General features: G+C 45.5%; 1 pseudogene; it reads left to right on the top strand.

Annotated features, from left to right (window-relative positions):
• Positions 1 to 13,670, top strand: part of LOC119951135 — a 222,396-nt pseudogene extending 208,726 nt beyond the window's left edge.
• The last annotated feature ends 5,696 nt before the right edge of the window (positions 13,671 to 19,366 follow it).

Here is a 19,366-nt window from a genome sequence, read left to right as displayed (position 1 = left end):
CTCTGAAATGGCCACAACATCGAAGTCCCAGGTACCAACCCATGCTGCCAGTTCCCCTACCTTATTTCGTATACTCCTGGCATTGAAGTAGACACACTTCAAACCACCTACCTGAACACTGGCACCCTCCTGCAAAGTCAAATCTGTGCTCCTGACCTCTATACTCTCAATCTCCCGTACCCCAAAACTACAATCCAGGTTCCCATGCCCCTGCTGAATTAGTTTAAACCCCCCCAAAGAGCACTAACAAATCTCCCCCCCAGGATATTGGTGCCCCTCAGGTTCAGATGTAGACCATCCTGTCTATAGAGGTCCCACCTTCCCCAGAAAGAGCCCCAGTTATCCAGAAATCTGAATCCCTCCCGCCTGCACCATCCCTGTAGCCACGTGTTTAATTGCTCTCTCTCCCTATTCCTCATCTCACTATCACGTGGCACGGGCAACAACCCAGAGATAACAACTCTGTTTGTTCTCGCTCTGAGCTTCCATCCTAGCTCCCTAAAGGCCTGCCTGACATCCTTGTCCCCTTTCCTACCTATGTCGTTAGTGCCAATGTGGACTACGACTTGGGGCTGCTCCCCCTCCCCCTTAAGGACCCGGAAAACACGATCCGAGACATCACGTACCCTTGCACCTGGGAGGCAACATACCAAACGTGAGTCTCTCTCGCTCCCACAAAATCTCCTATCTGTGCCCCTGACTATTGAGTCCCCAATTACTAATGTTCTACTCCTTTCCCCCCTTCCCTCCTGAGCAACAGGGACAGACTCCGTGCCAGAGGCCCGTACCCCATGGCTTACCCCTGGTAAGTCGTCCCCCCCACAAGTATCCAAAACGGTATACTTGTTACTCAGGGGAACGACCGCAGGGGGTCCCTGCACTGACTGCTTCTTCCCAGTCCCTCTTACAGTTACCCATCTATCTCCAGTCTTTGGTGTAACTATTTCCCTGAAGCTCCTATCTATGACCCCCTCTGCCTCCCGAATGATCCGAAGTTCATCCAGCTCAAGCTCCAGGTCCCTAACACGGTTTTTGAGGAGCTGGAGTTGGGTGCACTTCCCACAGATGAAATCAGTAGGGACACTGACGGCGTCCCTCACCTCAAACATTCTGCATGGAGGCTTTCTTTCACCACCTCCACAACCCCACAATCACACAGGTATTTGGGACTCTCCCTCACAGCTGTAGCAACATTGTGAGCACTCTCACTTTCACAGGCATCATTCTCTCTACCCCCCCCCCCCACACCTTCATAGGCATCAGCCCTCTCCCCCCCCCCCCCCCCCACCACCACACATGAGGGGAGTCCACGCACCCCCACCCCACCCAATGGGGCATCCCAGAGTGCCTGCCCCTGGCTCTGCCACCCTGGCGGCATGGTAGCTCAGTGGTTAGCACTGTTGCTTCAGAGAGCCAGAGTCCCAGGTTTGATTCCCGGCTTGGGTAACTGCCTGTGTGGAGTCTGCACTTTCTCCCCGTTTTTGCGTGGGTTTCCTCCAGGTGCTCCAGTTTCCTCCCACAAGTCGAACGACGTGCTTGTGAGGTGAATTGGGAATTCTGAATTCTCCCTCTGTGTACGTGAACAGGTGCCGGAATATGGCGACTAGAGGCTTTTCACAGTAACTTCATTGCAGTGTTAATGTAAGCCGACTTGTGACAATAAAGATTATTATATATTATATCATGTGCTGAGGGCAGTGCCAACCTGTGACGTGGGTCAGTGCTAAACTGTGCCGGTCGGTCTGTCCCTCTGCGCCATAGAGCTATGCATAGCTCAGTGCTGGTGGGTTCCCCTTGACTGAATCTCTTTCGTATAAAGTTGTAATGTCATGTAAACGAGGTCTGAATATTCAGTGGAGGGGGGGGGGGGGGGGAATCATGTGGCCGGGAGGCCTGTTAATAACATTGAAATGTTTAAAATGTATTTCACTGAGTTTCCCACAGATTATGGCCAGGATTTTTGTTACAATGCTGGCGAGGGGCGGGAAAAATTGGGAAACAAGATCTTCTTGGCAAGAGCCTCTTTCTTGTCACTTGCGGGATTTTGCGATCACGCCACAGTTTACACTCGCGGCGAATGCGGGCTCATAATTCCCCCAATACTTGGTTACTATGGGGTTCAGTCATTCTACACAGAGTGTATAATCAGGTAAATGGGCATGGAAGTGCCTTCGGTTGGCCTAGAGAGTCTGAGGGACCATGCTGGGTATCGTGGAGGTTGGTATGGAGGCTGTGAGATCCATTTGGGGTGGGTGGAAGGACATGATTGGGTCCAGCGGGTATGAGATCCATAGGGATGGTTGGAGATGCATAAGTTGGCTGGGAGGGTTTGAGAGGCTTGGGGGTTGAGGGGGTGGGAGTTGGCCTGGCTGGGGCATTTGGAGGTGTGTGAGGGGGGAGGGGGGGTTGAGGTGAGGGAGTGTTAGGGATAGGGGCTCCAAGGTCTTGTTTTTTTTGTTCTATTGATTTTATTTTATCAGGAACAAAGAGCCTGCCTCAGTACCCAGCAGACCCTGTGCCTGCCTCTGAACACTTTCCGGGGATTGTAGACCTAACTGCAGCACACTCCGGCTCCCCTACAATGAGAATCACACCTTTGTAGTCCCTTTCCCCCATGGGTAGCAGGGTAGCATGGTGGTTAGCATAAATGCTTCACAGCTCCAGGGTCCCAGGTTCGATTCCCGGCTGGGTCACTGTCTGTGTGGAGTCTGCACGTCCTCCCCCTGTGTGCGTGGGTTTCCTCCGGGTGCTCCGGTTTCCTCCCACAGTCTAAAGATGTGCAGGTTAGGTGGATTGGCCATGCTAAATTGCCCGTAGTGTCCTAATTAAAGTAAGGTTAAGGGGGGGGTTGTTGGGTTACGGGTATAGGGTGGATACGTGGGTTTGAGTAGGGTGATCATGGCTCGGCACAACATTGAGGGCCGAAGGGCCTGTTCTGTGCTGTACTGTTCTATGTTCTATGTTCTAGGTCGATGGGCTGAGCGGGGAAATTTCCCACTTCCTGCCTCTTAAACTAAAATTCAGCTCAACATGTTCTGTTGAAAAATGCATGATCTAGACCGTTTCACCCTCCTCTCTGACAGGATACCATAGAATTTCAAAAGCAATTTAAATAACCACAGCATTGAATTTTGGTTTTAAGAAAACCCCTTTAATTGTCTGAACTGAGTGAGTGTGGCCCATACTAGGATCATATTAGCCCTCTACTAGTTGCCTGTTGTATGTGCTTTCAGCTAATGGAACCTCTAGCAGCCAGCTCTCCACCCCCAGGTCCAACAAGTCTCCAGTCTCAACACCCATATCTACACCAACCAGCCCAGGCTGCCTTCGCAAGCACAAGGTAAGACGTTGTTACTTCTCTCTTTTACTCGATTAGAATGAAGTGAATTATTTATCTTCATTTGAGAATCCAAAACTATGATGCTCTAGTATGAGGGAGTTTCTTATTTTCTTCTTCAAATATGTAGACGTTTGGAAAATAGAAATTCAATGTCGATTTGGTAATTAATCTATCATTAGCATCACAAGGACATTCCAACTTTCAGCCTGAAAATTGCCACTGGTAGATGCATTTGATGAGCAGTAAAGACTCATTCAAATCCTGTCAACCATTTTTCAAATACTTTACCCCACTCGCAAAACTGGCGAATCAGCTCAGTTAGCCTAATGTCGTAAGCTAGTACCAGGGAGAAACTACTGGAGTTTTCAATGGGAGGTGATAAGTTTCCAAAGGCCACTCAAAAGTTCTGAAATGGATTAAAAAATGGGTTTACTTAAAATAAAAATCTGTGAAGTATTATTCAACATAAAATCTGTGAACTAATTAGAATCAATCAAAAGAAAATAACTGGGACATATATGTCCTTAACCCTTTCCTCAGACATCTCAAAGCACCTCGCATACATTGGTTTCGGAAGTGCAATTGGCCTTATCTAGGCAATCATTCTGAACATAAATAGTAATAACCTAACTGGTTAATCAATTTTTGTGATGTTTGCTGAGAAAATAAGATAAAAAATCTGCCCATTGCCAGCGTGTGGAAGCCATATCATCTGAGAGAAGTTAGATATACCTTCCAATGGAAGGAGAACTTGGAAGTTCAAACCAATCTATTCTCTCACATGGTCAAAGGTTGGTTACTCAGTAGTGTCACAGAATCCTGGGTCTAAGTTGTTGTTCAAAAGTGCCTCAAAAGGAGTCGGCACGGTGGCACAGTGGTTAGCACTGCTGCCTCAGGGCGGCGAGGACCCGGGTTCGATCCCAGCCCCGGGTCGCTGTCCGTGTGGAGTTTGCACATTCTCCCCGTGTCTGCGTGGGTTTCACCCCCACAACCCGAAGATGTGCAGGATAGGTGGATTGGTCACGCCAAATTGCCTGTTAATTGGGAAAAATAAATAATTGGGTACTATAAATTGATTTTTTAAAACTAAGGGGCAATTTAGCGTGGCAAATCCACCTAACCTGCGCATCTTTGGGAAACCCACGCAGACACGGGGAGAATGTGCAAACTCCTGGGGTGATCCAGGGCCGGGATTCGAACCTGGGTCCTCAGTGCAGTCTGTGATTTAAACGCATCCCTTTGGTGCTATTTGCAGGATTCTGGCTACTCCCACTGCTGACTGCTTCGGGAATGCTCAGGGAACCTCTGGTCATCTCCCACCTAGGGCACCCCTCTGAAAACCCTCATACCCCAGTTGTATCATTAAAGGGATGGATGTGGCCAAACTCAATCAGGGGCTCACCAAACCTTGGCACCCCTCAGAAGCACTGCCCCACTGCAGAGCTCACCCCAACCAAAAGACTGTGGCCTTTGGAACCTTCCCTGGTTCTCTGCCCCTCAGTACCCCCACCCCCTGTTGCCCTCTTCCTGCCCTCCCCCCTCCCAGATAGAATAGTCTGAGATCAAACACCCCTGATGCAGACCCTATTCACAGTACGGATGTCAGCACGCTGTCAGCAGAAAGACAGGAGTCAGACTTTGCCATAAACCTCACAGTGAATTATCATTACTCTCCTGCCTTGAATATGGACTCGCTGACAATGCCAACACAGGCCCATCACCCTGGAATGATGTTACGCAGAGACTGGGGGTCCGGGAGGTGGGATGTTCAGGGAATGGGGCAGGGGAAAGGAGGGAAATAGGTGGGAAAGAGGGGATGGGGGGGGGGGGGGGGGGGACTAGAGGAATTGGTTTGGAGGAAGACCCCATAATATATAGGAGCAGAATTAGGCCATTCAGTCCATCAAGTCTGCTCCGCCATTCAACCATGTTTGATATGTTTCTCATTCCCATTCTCCTGCCTTCTCACCATAACCCCTGATCCCCTTATTAATCAAAAACCTATCTATCTCTGTCTTAAAGACGCTCAGTGATTTGGCCTCCACGCCCTTCTGCGTCAATGAATTCCACAGATTCACCACCCTGTGGCTGAAGAAATTCCTCCTCATCTCAGTTTTAAAGGATATTCCTTTCAGTCTGAGGCTATGCCCTCGGGTTTTAGTCTCTCGTACCAGCGGAAACATCAGTTCCATGTCCACTCTATCTCGGCCTCTCAGTATTCCATAAGTTTCATTGAGATCCCCCCTCATCCTTCTGAAATCTATAGAGTACAGACCCAGAGTCCTCAACCGCTCCTCACATGATAAGCCCTTCATTCCCGGGACCATTCTTGTGAACCTCCTCTGGACCCTCTCCAAGACCTGCACATCCTTCCTTAGATATGGGGCCCAAAACTGCTCAATTTTCCAAATAGAGTCTGACCAGAGCTGTATACAGCCTCAGCAGTACATCCCTGCTCTTATATTCTACCCCTCTTGAAATAAATGCGAACATTGCATTATTAGCCTTCCTAACTGCCAACTGAACCTGCATGTTAACCTTAAGAGCATCTTGAACTGGGACTCTAAGTCTCTTTGTGCTTCAGGTTCCCGAAGCTTTTCCACATGTAGAAAATAGTCTATGCCTCTATGCTTCCTACCGAACTGCATAATCTCACACTTTTCCATATTGTATTCGATCTGTCACTTCTTTGTCCACTTTCTTAGCTGGTCCAAATCGATCAGCAGCCTCCCAGCTTCCTCAACACTGCCTGTCCCTCTACAGATCTTTGTAATATCTGCAAGCTTAGCACCAATGCCCTCAATTCTTTCTTCCAGATCATTAACGATATAGTGAATAATTTTGGTCCCAACATTGACCCCTGCAATACACCACTAGTCAGCGGCTGCCATTGTGAAAAAAAAAACCTTTATTCCCACTCTACCTTCTGCCGGTCAGCCAATCCTCTATCCATGCCAGTAGCTTGCCCCTAACATCATGGGCTGTTATTTTATTTAGCAGCCTCCTGTATGATACCTTGTCAAAGGCCTTCAGGAAAACCAAATAGATCATCTCCACTGGAACTCTTTTCTCTAACTTCCTCGCTACCTCCTCAAATGTGTGCTACAATGTGCACTACAAGTTCATTTACCTTGTTCCGTCTACTGCGTGCATTTAGGTACAATACCCAACAGACCTGAGTTGACCACCCCTCTTCTCATAGTTGTCCTTTATCTGCTATGCCTGAAGTTAGATTCCTGCTGCTTTTCATACGGTCTGTTTTATTGCTTGTTTTCAAAACTTTACTAACCTCTTCTGAGCCCTGCTCCCCTTTAACTAGTTCAAACTCTTCATCATTAACCTGCACTCTTACCATCTCCTTTAACTTTGATTTTCTAATTTTCCAGATATCATGAACTCTCCCTACCACTATTTAGTTTAAAGGCCTATCTACAGCCTAGTTATGCGATTTGCAAGGACTCTGGTCTCAGCGTGATTCAGGTCGGAACAGCGCCCTCCTTCCCCAGTGCTGGTGCCAATTTCCCGTGGATTCAAACCCATTTCTCCCACAGCAACCTTTGAGCCACACATTTAACTCTTTAATCTTATTGACCCTGTGGAAATTAGCTCGTCGCTGAAGTAGTAATTTGGAGATTGTTACCTTTTTGTTTCTGCTTTTTAATTTAATCCCGAGTTGCTCATATTCCTTCAGCAGAATCTCTTTCCTTGTTCTACCCATGTCTTTGGTACCTACGTAGAACACGACAATTAATCCTTAACTTCCTGTTCTAAGTTTCTCTGCAGCCCAGATGAGATATCCTGAACCTGAGTACCAGATAGGCAACACAAACTTTGGGAATCTCGTTCCTGGTCACAGAGAAAAGTGTTTAAGCCCCTAAATACACTATCTTCGATTGCAACTACATTTCTCTTCTCTCCGCTCACTTCACTGGCTCCCTGTACCATGGTGCTGTGGTCAGTTTGCTCATCCTCCCCACAGTCTCCGTTCTCATCCACACGGAGCAACAATCTCGAACATACTGGTCAAGGACAAGGAAGGAGGCTCCTGCAACCCTATCTCCTGGATCCCTCTACCTGCCTCACTCATAGTCACACCCTCCTGTCCCTGAGAACTGGCTGAATTCAAGGTAGTTAATCAAGGTCTGTGACTGCCTCCTGAAAATTAGCGTCCGGGTAACTCTCCCCCTCTCTGGTGTATCGCAGTCTCCTGAGCTCAGGCTTCAGCTCATCAACTCTGAGCTGAAGTTCCTCAAGCAACCAACACTTGCTCTAGATCTGTTCACTGGGAACCACAATGGAGTCTACTAGCTCCCACATATTGCAGATACAACACATCGCCTGGCCCTGCATTTTATTTTATTTATTTAATTTTTGTTTTTTTTTACTTTAAACTTCCAGCTGGTTTTTAGTCTTTCTAATCTGCAAAATATGTATATTTCTACCTTTAATCTGAAAACAATTTAGAATCGGTAATGCAAATTAGTATTTCTTCCCAGCCAATGAATTTACCGTTTTCCTTTGATGTCACTCCTCAATTGTTTTTCAAACTCAGCCCACTGCCCAGAGCTATTCCTCTCAGCTCCAGCTCTTTTTAAATCTTCGCTCCGACTCAGCTCCAGCTCTTTTTAAATCTCCGCTCTGAATCAGCTCCGGCTCTTTTTAAATCTTCGCTCCGACTCAGCTCCAGCTCTTTTTAAATCTCCGCTCTGACTCAGCTCCAGCTCTTTTTAAATCTTCGCTCTGACTCAGCTCCCGCTCTTTTTAAATCTTCGCTCCGACTCAGCTCCAGCTCTTTTTAAATCTTCGCTCCGACTCAGCTCCCGCTCTTTTTAAATCTTCGCTCCGACTCAGCTCCCGCTCTTTTTAAATCTTCACTCCGACTCAGCTCCGGCTCTTTTAAAATCTTCGCTCCGACTCAGCTCCAGCTCTTTTTAAATCTTCGCTCCGACTCAGCTCCCGCTCTTTTTAAATCTTCGCTCCGACTCAGCTCCAGCTCTTTTTAAATCTTCACTCCGACTCAGCTCCCGCTCTTTTTAAATCTTCGCTCCGACTCAGTTCCAGCTCTTTTTAAATCTTCGCTCCGACTCAGCTCCAGCTCTTTTTAAATCTTCACTCCGACTCAGCTCCTGCTCTTTTAAAATCTTCGCTCTGACTCAGCTCCAGCTCTTTTTAAATCTTCGCTCCGACTCAGCTCCCGCTCTTTTTAAATCTTCGCTCCGACTCAGCTCCCGCTCTTTTTAAATCTTCACTCCGACTCAGCTCCGGCTCTTTTTAAATCTTCGCTCCGACTCAGCTCCAGCTCTTTTTAAATCTTCGCTCCGACTCAGCTCCCGCTCTTTTTAAATCTTCGCTCCGACTCAGCTCCAGCTCTTTTTAAATCTTCACTCCGACTCAGCTCCCGCTCTTTTTAAATCTTCGCTCCGACTCAGCTCCAGCTCTTTTTAAATCTTCGCTCCGACTCAGCTCCAGCTCTTTTTAAATCTTCACTCCGACTCAGCTCCTGCTCTTTTAAAATCTTCGCTCTGACTCAGCTCCTGCTCTTTTTAAATCTTCGCTCTGACTCGGCTCCCGCTCTTTTTAAATCTCCACTCCGACTCTTTTTAAATCTTCATTCTGACTCTTTAAATCTCCGCTTTGACTCTCCGCTCTCGGTCTCTTTAAATCTCTGCTCTGAGTCTCCGCTCCCGCTCTCTTTAAATCTCCGCTCTAACTCTCCACTCCCCCCTTCCCTTATCTCCCACTCCTGGCACTCTATGCAGGGCACTGAACAAGCTTGTTTTAATAGCCTCAGCTGCCCTGTTTAGTGAAACTGATCTAAACTGTTATACTAACTGCCCTAATTTGCTCCCCTATCTCGTCCCACAATGGGGCACTGTTTTTACATTCTTCAAATTTTCAACTTTCTAGCAGCAATTTGTAATATAGCAAAATCACCAGCAATTTATGTTAGATTTAAAAAGAAAATGTAAAAAAACTAAGTTAATACCCAAAACTCCCACTACCTTAACTCCCGGAAGTCAGAGTAAAACTGGCACTCTGTGCCAAGGAAGGATTGGGGACTGGGGGGCACTGGAGGGTTGGGGAGAGGGGGGGGGGGGGGGGGGGGGGGGGGGGGGGGGGGGAAGAGGAGGAATTGAAGGGAGGGGAGGATTGCAGGCTGGGCACCTTGGTGGGCCTGGTCCAGCTCAAAGTTAATATAGTAGGATGCCTGGGCATATAGGGAATCTGTGAGCTCACGGATGCACTTGTGGACAGAGATTGGGAAATGCCACACAAGTACCCACTCGAGCATTGGAATGAACCCCTGGCATAGAAATTCAGGACTGCAGTGACCTTCACAGCCACCGGGAGCAGAGGTTCTCCTCCTCCATAGGATGCCAAGTTCAGGAGGACGTGGAACAGGTGCTGCACTATCTCTTTGTGGAGACGGAGTTTCCTGCGGCACATACTGTCCGTCATCACCTCGAAACACCAGCAAAATCTGTACGCCTTGGGCTGTCGCTGGGGGCCCCCTCTGGGTTCCTCCTCGGCCTGATGGATGACCGTGTCTTCAGGGTGTGCGGCGGACACTTGCAGATGGGATGCCGCCTCCAGCCTGCACTGAAGCTTCTGCCTCCTTCTCTAGAGTCTGGCCGTCTGGGTTGCCACCGGCACTGCGAGGGCAGCCTCAGCGTGACTTACATAACCAGCCATATTTTTTATATCTGTAAGGAATTGGAGAAGGCGAGAGACTGACGATGAGTTAGGGCTTCCACCCCGGGTCCCTCAAATCCCCCAAACCTCCCCCACACTAACGTGAGCTGTCTTCTCTGAATGCCATCCACTGAGCCAATTGTGCTGCAAAACCTCGCTCTGCACATTCCTGGATACAGCAGGAGCCCCGAGACCCCACACTTCTACTGGGAACATCAGCGAGACTGTGCTCTGGTGCCCTCCCCTGATGGAATGGTTGCGAGAATATGCTCAGTGCTGAAGCCCAGCCCTTGAGTGTTTGATTGTTGGCTGCTGCCTCTACGGTGCTGATGCTTCTAGAGTTAAAGCACACTGTTCAGGCTTCAAAGTCTGATTGAAATGTGATGCAATAATCATTGTCTGAGACATGGCACGTGTACCCACGAGAAGCCACTTGAGAATATTTTGTTTATTAAATGGTCAACAGTGACAAATATTCAATTACATAATATTCCACATATCACACTAACCATTAAACAACAAAGAAACATTCCCTTTCCATATTGGGACCAATACAAAGCTTTATCAGCTCATTTTCACAAATAAAAACACCACACGGTATCTCATAGGTTTCTCAACAGAAATGGGGGATAAGCCTGAGAATGTGTTATCATATCCAGAACTGTGTCATAGAAATTATCAGTTCATCAATGTGTGACTTGTTCCACGTATCAGTGCCATTCTCCATCCAGGAGCCGCAGTTGTGTCGGCCCCTCCCACACGCCCCAATCTCACCGGAACCAAATCCTGGCACCTGCATATTCCACTGGTGTTCAAGGTGCAGTTGAACATCCTTGACTTTCAGCTTTTTTAATGCATGGAGCCATGCCAGTTACATGCAGCACTCACTACACCAGCAACAAAAGCTTCAGCAATCTGTGGAAGCTCTTCTTCAATGGCGTCCGCAGATGACCCATTTGGAACAAAGTTGTGCACCAGGTTCCTCAGCGTCTTCTTGATTCAAATTGTCTACTGAACTCATATTCCCCCCCTGAGCCTGGTGTTCCAGGACCCAGGTATCTTAGAAAACAGTGTCCTTTTTTCCGGCTACGGAAAAGGAAGGATACAGCAACAGCAGCCTCCAGGCATCTGAAACCACCAGCAGGAGTAAGCAGCAAACACAACCTGCAGATGTGAAGTGCTCTCACAACTAACAAGGCCAATTTCTCATTAGCAATAGCCTTCAGGTGTGAAGCTAGAGGCTGCTCACAGCCAAAGGGAGTTAAAGTGACTGTTAGCATAGAACCAAGAGCAGGGCTCTGTCCCGGAAATGTTTGGTAAGACAGACAGGCAGCAGCTGTAGTTGCCTCTGTATTGGGTACCCACAATATTTAAAGATGGCTTGAAGGACCCCACCGTCCCCCACTGAGCACTGCGGCAGCAGATCCAGTGCCCTGGAAAATGGAAATGGCTATCCGTCTCCTCAGTTCCTCACAGCAGCCATTGCGCCAACTTAACAATTTTAAAAGAGAGTACTAAACGATGCTTGTGTGATTTATTGCTGGGAAGCCAGTTAATTCCCAGGAGGCCGGTGTGTTTGACTTCAGTCTCGCTAATGAGATGGAAAAGAATGCAAATGAGGGTTAATGGTATGCGCGCCACATTTGGCCGTGATCCGGAACTTGCAATCGGGAGCGGGCCGGTCAGATAGCAATCTGATTCACGCCTGCCGCAAATCTCGATTTTGGCCTTTTCCACTATTTATCCGGCGCGCCCAGATCCGCACTGAGCGCAACGTGGTGGTTAAATCGCAACCTTTATCTCTCTCTCTCTCTAATCCATTTAGAAATTTAAAATTAAAATCTGTACTGATGAGATCAGTGAACTGACTTAGAGGCCTTATCAATTGTGGGGAAGCTGGATTTTCTCCAGTAGAAATAGTCATTATCACAGGATGCTGGCCTGGAAAGAGTGACTGAACCTGACAGCGCGAGGGTTTTAGATTAACATCGGCAGAAATACAACCATTAACACAGTAGGTTGTACATATTTTATAATTTCAAGTATGCACCTCTATACTGCTCCCACTGTGAGAATAGCTTTCTTACGATTTGTGGAATGCTGGATACGGAATACTTACTTTGAAGAGAAACGCTATGTATTTTGAAATGTTTCAATCCTGGAAACATAAAATCAATGTACAAAAAGTCACTGAGCTAGAAAGAAAATGAGTAAGGGCTGGAATAAAGAGAATATAAGACTGAAATGGCTAGTGAGATTTATGCATATACTATTAGCGGGCAAACTGAAGAAATTAATTGCTTGCACATTTAACAAGTAGATTTGAAGAACTGAATCCAACTGAGCTATTTACAGTTTAGTGTAGGGCCAATGAGCAATTACCTTAATGCACCCAGATTAAGAGCGGACAACTAAAATGGAAAATTTTGGAAAGACTCGGCAGGTCAGGCAACAGAGAACATGGAAATAAAAATTGGGGGTGATGCAAACTCCGCATTACATTATTACACAAAGGCAACATCACCCCCAAGCGAGGTTGTCGCAGATATTTTTTGTGTACATCATTATAAAGTCTTCTTTTTTTTTTTCTCTCCCTCCTCCCCCCCATCCTTCCCCACTGCAGGACCTGTATCTGCCACTTTCCCTGGATGATTCGGACTCACTCGGTGACTCGATGTGAGGCAACGGAGTGAGGGAACGCTGGGATTCTCCACCTGAACCAGTGAGACGTGGGAGAGGAGTTCGGCCCTGTGTGCAGAGGTTATTAATCTTGGTGCTCACAAAATGCCAAGTGACACCAACAGAAAAAAAAAATTGCCCTGTTTTTAACAGTTTGTCCTCATGAGAAACCTTTATCTTGGAATATCACTGCCTTTTTCTAAACATCAGATATGAAGCACTGTGAGAATATTTCATAATAACACAAGCAGGTCTCTTGTACATCATTTGTTCTTTGAAACTTCTGGTCCCTGGTTTTGTTTCTTTCAAATGGTGGTGTGATTTTCCATTTCTCTTTGATATTTGATGTGCAGTTATAATACGCTTCATTTATGAATCTGTTTTCAGTTATTAAAGACCGCTGCCAGTTTTTTCTTTTTTAAGAAAATCCTCTGCTGCGCAGACATGTTTAACATCTGATTTGTTTAAAAAAGGAGAGATAGGGAAAAAAAACTCCAAAAAAAAAATCATTAGATAAGACTCGAAACGTTTAGTTTAAATTAAACAATAACATTGATTTGAGAATGGGAAAGTAATTTGAGCAGAAAAAAAAAACAGCTCAATAAGATGAAGACATTAATTTTCTAAAATTAAATTTGATCACATTTGTTTCATACTTTTTTTAAGCAACAAAACAATTCTGATTCTTGCTTTCTATGACATTTTGAATGGGTAGAACTATTTAGGATTAGGGTGAGACAGCAAATTTACATGTTACTAATAAGAACAAGGTGTTCTTGCGCTTTTTTATTTGTGAATGTATTCACTGTGCAATTATCCAAACCAGTTTATAAGTACTGAATAGCATTAATAGATTACTTGTAAAACCTGGTGGTAAAGACAGATTTGAGGGGGAAAAGGGGATATTGACTTGCCACTGGACTAGAATTAGCATGGAATAAACTTGCCATGCATGAGACTTATCATGTGCTCTTTCTTGATTTATTAGGGAATAATTACAGCCTAATTTGACTTGGAGTGGCAATTAGCTTGTAGCCTGATGTTCCTCTGACGTGGAATTCAAATCTCAATACCCGGTGATTTCTTTCATTTCACTAGTCAAGCTTAGAAGGTTCATAATGGGTATTTCTCCATGCAGTCTCTTCAGATGCCGGCTGCATTATTTTATTCACTCCTTCCAGTCCACAAAGAAACAGCTCTGTGCTACGCTGGGATTCCCAGTGCTGTGAATTCTACCCTGGTTAACATTACAGCTTGAAGGGTGGCACGGTGGCGCAGCGGTTAGCACTGCTGCCTCACAACGCAGAGATCCTCAGTTTGATCTTGGCCCCGGGTCACTGTCCGTGTGGAATTTGCACATTCTCCCCGTGTCTGTGTGGGTCTCACCCGTACAACCCAATGATGTGTAGAGTAGGTGGATTGGCCACGCTAAATTGCCCCTTAATTCAAGAAAAGAAGACAAAATTACAGGTTGTATCCTCTAGCATCCGTTGAGCATATAAGTGGAATATTGTGGCTCTAGTCCACCTTTAGCCAGAAGAAGTAGTGATTGCTTGATAGAAGCCTTCACTTGCAATCTTTTACCAGGGATATCAAGGCGCCCCAATTCAAAAACTACCACTAACTTAGCACAGGGCTAAAGAGCTAGCAATAAGCGATTTTCATTTCCCCCCTCGAGGATGATTCTTTCTGAATCATGAATTCCCTGCAGAGTGACAGGTAGACATCTGGGTTTCAGACGTTTATCGGTGTCAGCTAATTTTCTTCCGTTTTCCTTTCCTGAGGGGTGGGAATAGGAATAAGGAATAACCTTTCCATAGCAGAGAAGCCAAAGGAAGGAATTCAGTGAAGTCTGGGGATAAAACCCGGATTCCTCTGCCCTCTGACACTTTGCCTTAGCTAAAATATGCTAGGCAGGCACATTGGACAGGATTTTCCTTGCGGTTTTAGGGCTGGATAGCTGGTCCACTGGTCTTTCAGCCGGGACGACAAAACCAACCAGTTTAACTGGTTGCAGGAACCAAGAGGTCAATTAGTTACATTTGCACTGTTTTGGAAGGCAGATGAACCGCCCATTATCATACTCTGCAGAAATGTAGTCGGCAACAATGCGGAACGCAGAGAGAAAAACAAAATGGTATTTTTATAAATATCACCCTTATTGAAAGGAAAATCTCTGATTTAAATCTCCTTGTGGTTTTCTGTTTCCCAGCAAACCCAATCAACATATTCCTTTTCTTTCTTGCTTGGCACTACTGGTACAAATACCGTTCTTTCAACATCTTCCAGAATTGGACTTCCACTATAAGTCTGTCTTCTTTCCAACAAACTGAAGATGGCAAGTTCACATGCTTTACTTTCTTGAAAAGGATGATGGCTTTTCTGCAGCCACCAAAGGGTTCATTAAAAAAAAGACCAATACGGCTGCAGTCACAGAGCAGATGGTGCAAACTAATCTGGATTATTACAAATGATGCATTACACTCCCAGCTTCTACTGCTCGGACCAGTCTCTCTGACCTCAACCTTTGATATCATTTGAACTCCATGCTAGGCAGCTCTGCAGTTTAAAATGTGACAATATGTTCCATTATTAAAGGGGAGAAAAGTCATTAAGGAGACTATTCCCAGCCCTCTCTAAGCCTGTACAGAACAGTATCTTATGCTGGAACTCAGATCATTCTATTCACCTATCGGGAAGAAAGCAAGAAGGCCTGTAAAATAAAGTTGTGCGGAAGTGATGGATGATGAAAAAGGGGTGGTGGAATAAAATTAAAAAGTTTACTCAAGATGAGCTGAAGCCACAACAGATTAATTCTCAGTCGGACAGGCTAAGCGCCACTCCATAAAAAGTAAACTAAGTGCAAGTTAAGATTTGGTTTATTCAAACGATGACTCTCATGCATAGGCAACCAATAAGGCATAACAATGGTATTTGGTGCTGATGGCCCACTTGTAATTGAATTAATTTCAGTGCTCAAGGTACACGTTGAAGAAAAGGCCCTGGCCTTTAATTAAGCAAACTCTGCCTGAGTGCTTACATGAAACTAAATCTAACGTTAACCGGTGTATTTTAACATTATATTGTGGAGCTGCTTCGACTGTAAGTGGGACCACAGCTGCTCTGGATTGACCCTGTTGATGTTACAGGGTAAGCCGAGAGCACCTCTGAGTAAACGAGTGTGTGAAAAGTTGAGCATGAGCAGTCATTCGCATGTTTCCACTGCACGGGGCTCTCTTGAGAAGGTAAAGACACGCAATCTGGACGGTGTATTGCTGGCCTGCGCTGGCAGGCAGAGTGGCAGCCACAACAGAAAAGTTCACTGGACTCACCCGATGAAGAAGCTGCGCTCCAACAGCTAGTGACTCCAAACACACCTGTTGGACTTTAACCTGGTGTTGTAAGACTTCTTACTGTGCCCCGGGGCCCAGTCCAACGCCAGCATCTCCACATCATGGAAGTAAGGGGCTGCCACAGGTTGCCCTCTGCCATCAGAGGGAGAGCTCGCCGTGAGGCAGTGTTCTGTGCCCCAGGGAAGGTGAGTGAACCCACTCCATGAGGTGATACGCTGTCTGCTTGGAGCCAGGAATTAAATGACACCACGAGGCAGTGCCTCGAGAGGCAAATGCACTGCCTGGTTTGCACAGCCTCTGTGAACTGCACCGTTGGTAAATGACAGGAATGCAGATTGATAGTAATGCTAATCAGCAGTATTTATTTAACAACAAACCCTCTAAAAATACCATTACCTAAGACCGTGAGTGTATTACATTGGTATCTTTTATTTTTCATTGAATATTTCAACAATGGTGGCAGTTGATGTGTGAGTTTCTATTGAAATGCAACAAAGGCTCACAAAAAAACGCTGAAGCCAGCCTCAGATTTGCATATCTGGTAAAAGGCCAGGCTGCCTGAAAGGAAAACTGGCAGAAACACTCCAAATGTTACAAATTGAGACCGTATCACAAAGGATTAAAAAAAAAAGTCCCGTTATAATAGACTGAGGCGTTGCCTGTCATGGGCTGCATCCATTTTTTTAATGTTTTATTTGTGCGCGTCATGGGTAGCGCAACCTGGGACTGTTAGCATTTCCATGGAAACAGATGGACTGTTTTCGTCGCCATGCAACAGGAGTCGGCCAGGAGTAAGTGGCACTGTTCCCGTGATTGGCTGCTGGTGTACGAGACAGCTGCTGTAAAGGTAGCGGAGCAGAAAGCTGAAGCAAAGTTAGTCCTGGATACGAGTCATCAGTAGAATTTGAGGCTGGAAATAAATTGGCAAAAAATTAAAATTGGTTAGGACTGTTGACAATTACAATATTCATTGGATCAGCATTGGGTCTGGTTAAGACTAGTTATAGGATTACAAGTGCAGCTTTTTTTGAATCTAGAGAAGGGTATTTCTGAACAACGTCACTGTTCTCTCTCATTACCTTATCAGCCTAGACCGGCTATGCCACTCTGGCTTTGTTGTTAGTGTATTTATATTCCACCCTCATGAGTCAAAATGTAACAATCGGGAGACGGTGTGATGCACAGAAGTGTGTTTCACCCCTGAGTCCTAATCCAACCCAAATCGAGGTGATGAAAGCCTCTCCCTCTGTGTTGCTTCTGAATTATCTCACAGGAAATAGGGTTTCCCATTGAAGCCACCTCAAGCCGCCGGGAAAAGTGAATCAATCGCAATGGATATGATCTTGAATCTAGTTCTATGGAACATAAAGCCGTCCCCAAATTGGTCCAAATTGAAACTAAATGGTCAGTTTTATTCAGAGGATCATCAAGGTTGGCCACTGTGCTAAATTCTCATTAGTATAGCCATGAGTGTTCTTCAGAGGTTTGCATTAATGCAGCTTGTTAGGGCAATGGGATTGAGTTTTACTCGGCATCTGGCGGCACTGAATCTGCCCTGGCACTCATTGATGCTGACACTGGATGCCAGAGGTGAAAATCTGTTTCTCAGCATTAACCTCACCTTGGACAGCACACGTATAAAATAAGTTTGTAATGTGTAAGAACACATAGTAACTCAGCAAGCCCCTTTAGAGAGATGTGTTACAGAGATAGTGATTTTTAATAATATGGCACCCCCTAAACAATTTGTCTCTTTGCACATCACTGGATGTTAGCAAATGTGCAATTAATTTGAAAATCTGATATTTCCTCTGAGAAAACAAACATTTTAGATCATTGGAACAACATTATATTTTTGGGATTGTCCATACCCAATCACTTGCACAGTTGAAAGTAGGCTCATATATAAGCCTACTTTAGGGCAGCACGGTAGCATTGTGGATAGCACAATCGCTTCACAGCTCCAGGGTCCCAGGTTTGATTCCGGCTTGGGTCACTGTCTGTGCGGAGTCTGCACATCCTCCCCGTGTGTGCGTGGGTTTCCTCTGGGTGCTCCGGTTTCCTCCCACAGTCCAAAGATGTGCAGGTTAGGTGGATTGGCCATGATAAATTGCCCTTGGTGTCCAAAATTGCCCTTAGTGTTGGGTGGGGTTATGGGGTGGAGGTGTTGACCATGGGTAGGGTGCTCTTTCCAAGAGCCGGTGCAGACTCGATGGGCCGAATGGCCTCCTTCTGCACTGTAAAATCTATGAAATAAGTCTGCTGCCTATCTGACCTTAACTTGGATGATGCTGGCAAGAAGAAGCCAGAAAAATTCCTGAAGGTTTCGAGCAGATTGCCAACGAGTAATTAGGTATCTCGCTGACTCGTACTTCAGTAACATTTATTTATTCCATAAATGGAAATGGTTGGATTTACAAGCATGCCAGAAAATCTTGTGCTCTGGACAGGAATTTTCTGGCACTTAACTGCAGATAATTATCCAATAAATATGCCATAACGTCAGAAACAGTTGATTTTAAATAAAATAAAAATCGTAAATGTACCTCATCATTCAGGAAGCGCATGGAGTGAACTCATGGCACAATATATGATCACAAACAAAAGCTGCACAGTACGATATTCAAACAGCAACAGTTGACTTTGTTTTCTGAACCCCTTGTGAAACGTGTTTACCCGTAGATGTAGTCACTCCCAGCTATTGGCCGTTCTATTTGCAGTCATTCGAATACTTGCCTTTCTCTGTGGAATCATTCCAATACGTTTCTATGTACCTACTATTTAATGACTCCCAGGTAGATGATATTCTGTACGTAATCATTTTCAGATGCCACACATTGTCAACATAACCATTCCTGTTCTTATGACTGTAAAGTACTTTTTGAGTTACTGACCCATTAAATGTTGGGATCCACTCAGCAGGGGTTGAGCAGTGGTTTGTAACACAGTAATACACTTCTCCACAAATCTATTGTCAGAGAATTAACCAGAACATCAATGCGATCCACAGGATTGCACCAAAATTGCTTTTGCAAACAAATGCCTGCCATCAAGTTGAATATATAATGGAACTAAGGGAAAGAGATGTTTCTTTTCAAAACATAAATTTCTGAATAGTTTGCTTGCTTGTTTTTTCTATTACGTCAGTGCTATCATGCTTGAACCATGTGCATGTTTTCAGCCATTTTTGCTATCTGTGGTGAGAAGTCGGTTTGCTATTTTTGCCGCCTTTTTTGTGAAATTCTAAATGTACATAAAATGTTTATTATTATTGACTTTTTAAACTTCTAGTGAGTAGATG

The sequence above is a fragment of the Scyliorhinus canicula genome, chromosome 17 (assembly GCF_902713615.1).
Source record: "Scyliorhinus canicula chromosome 17, sScyCan1.1, whole genome shotgun sequence".
Classification (NCBI taxonomy): domain Eukaryota; kingdom Metazoa; phylum Chordata; class Chondrichthyes; order Carcharhiniformes; family Scyliorhinidae; genus Scyliorhinus; species Scyliorhinus canicula.
Note: the sequence above shows the minus strand (reverse complement) of the source record. Positions and strands in the feature narration are given on the sequence as shown.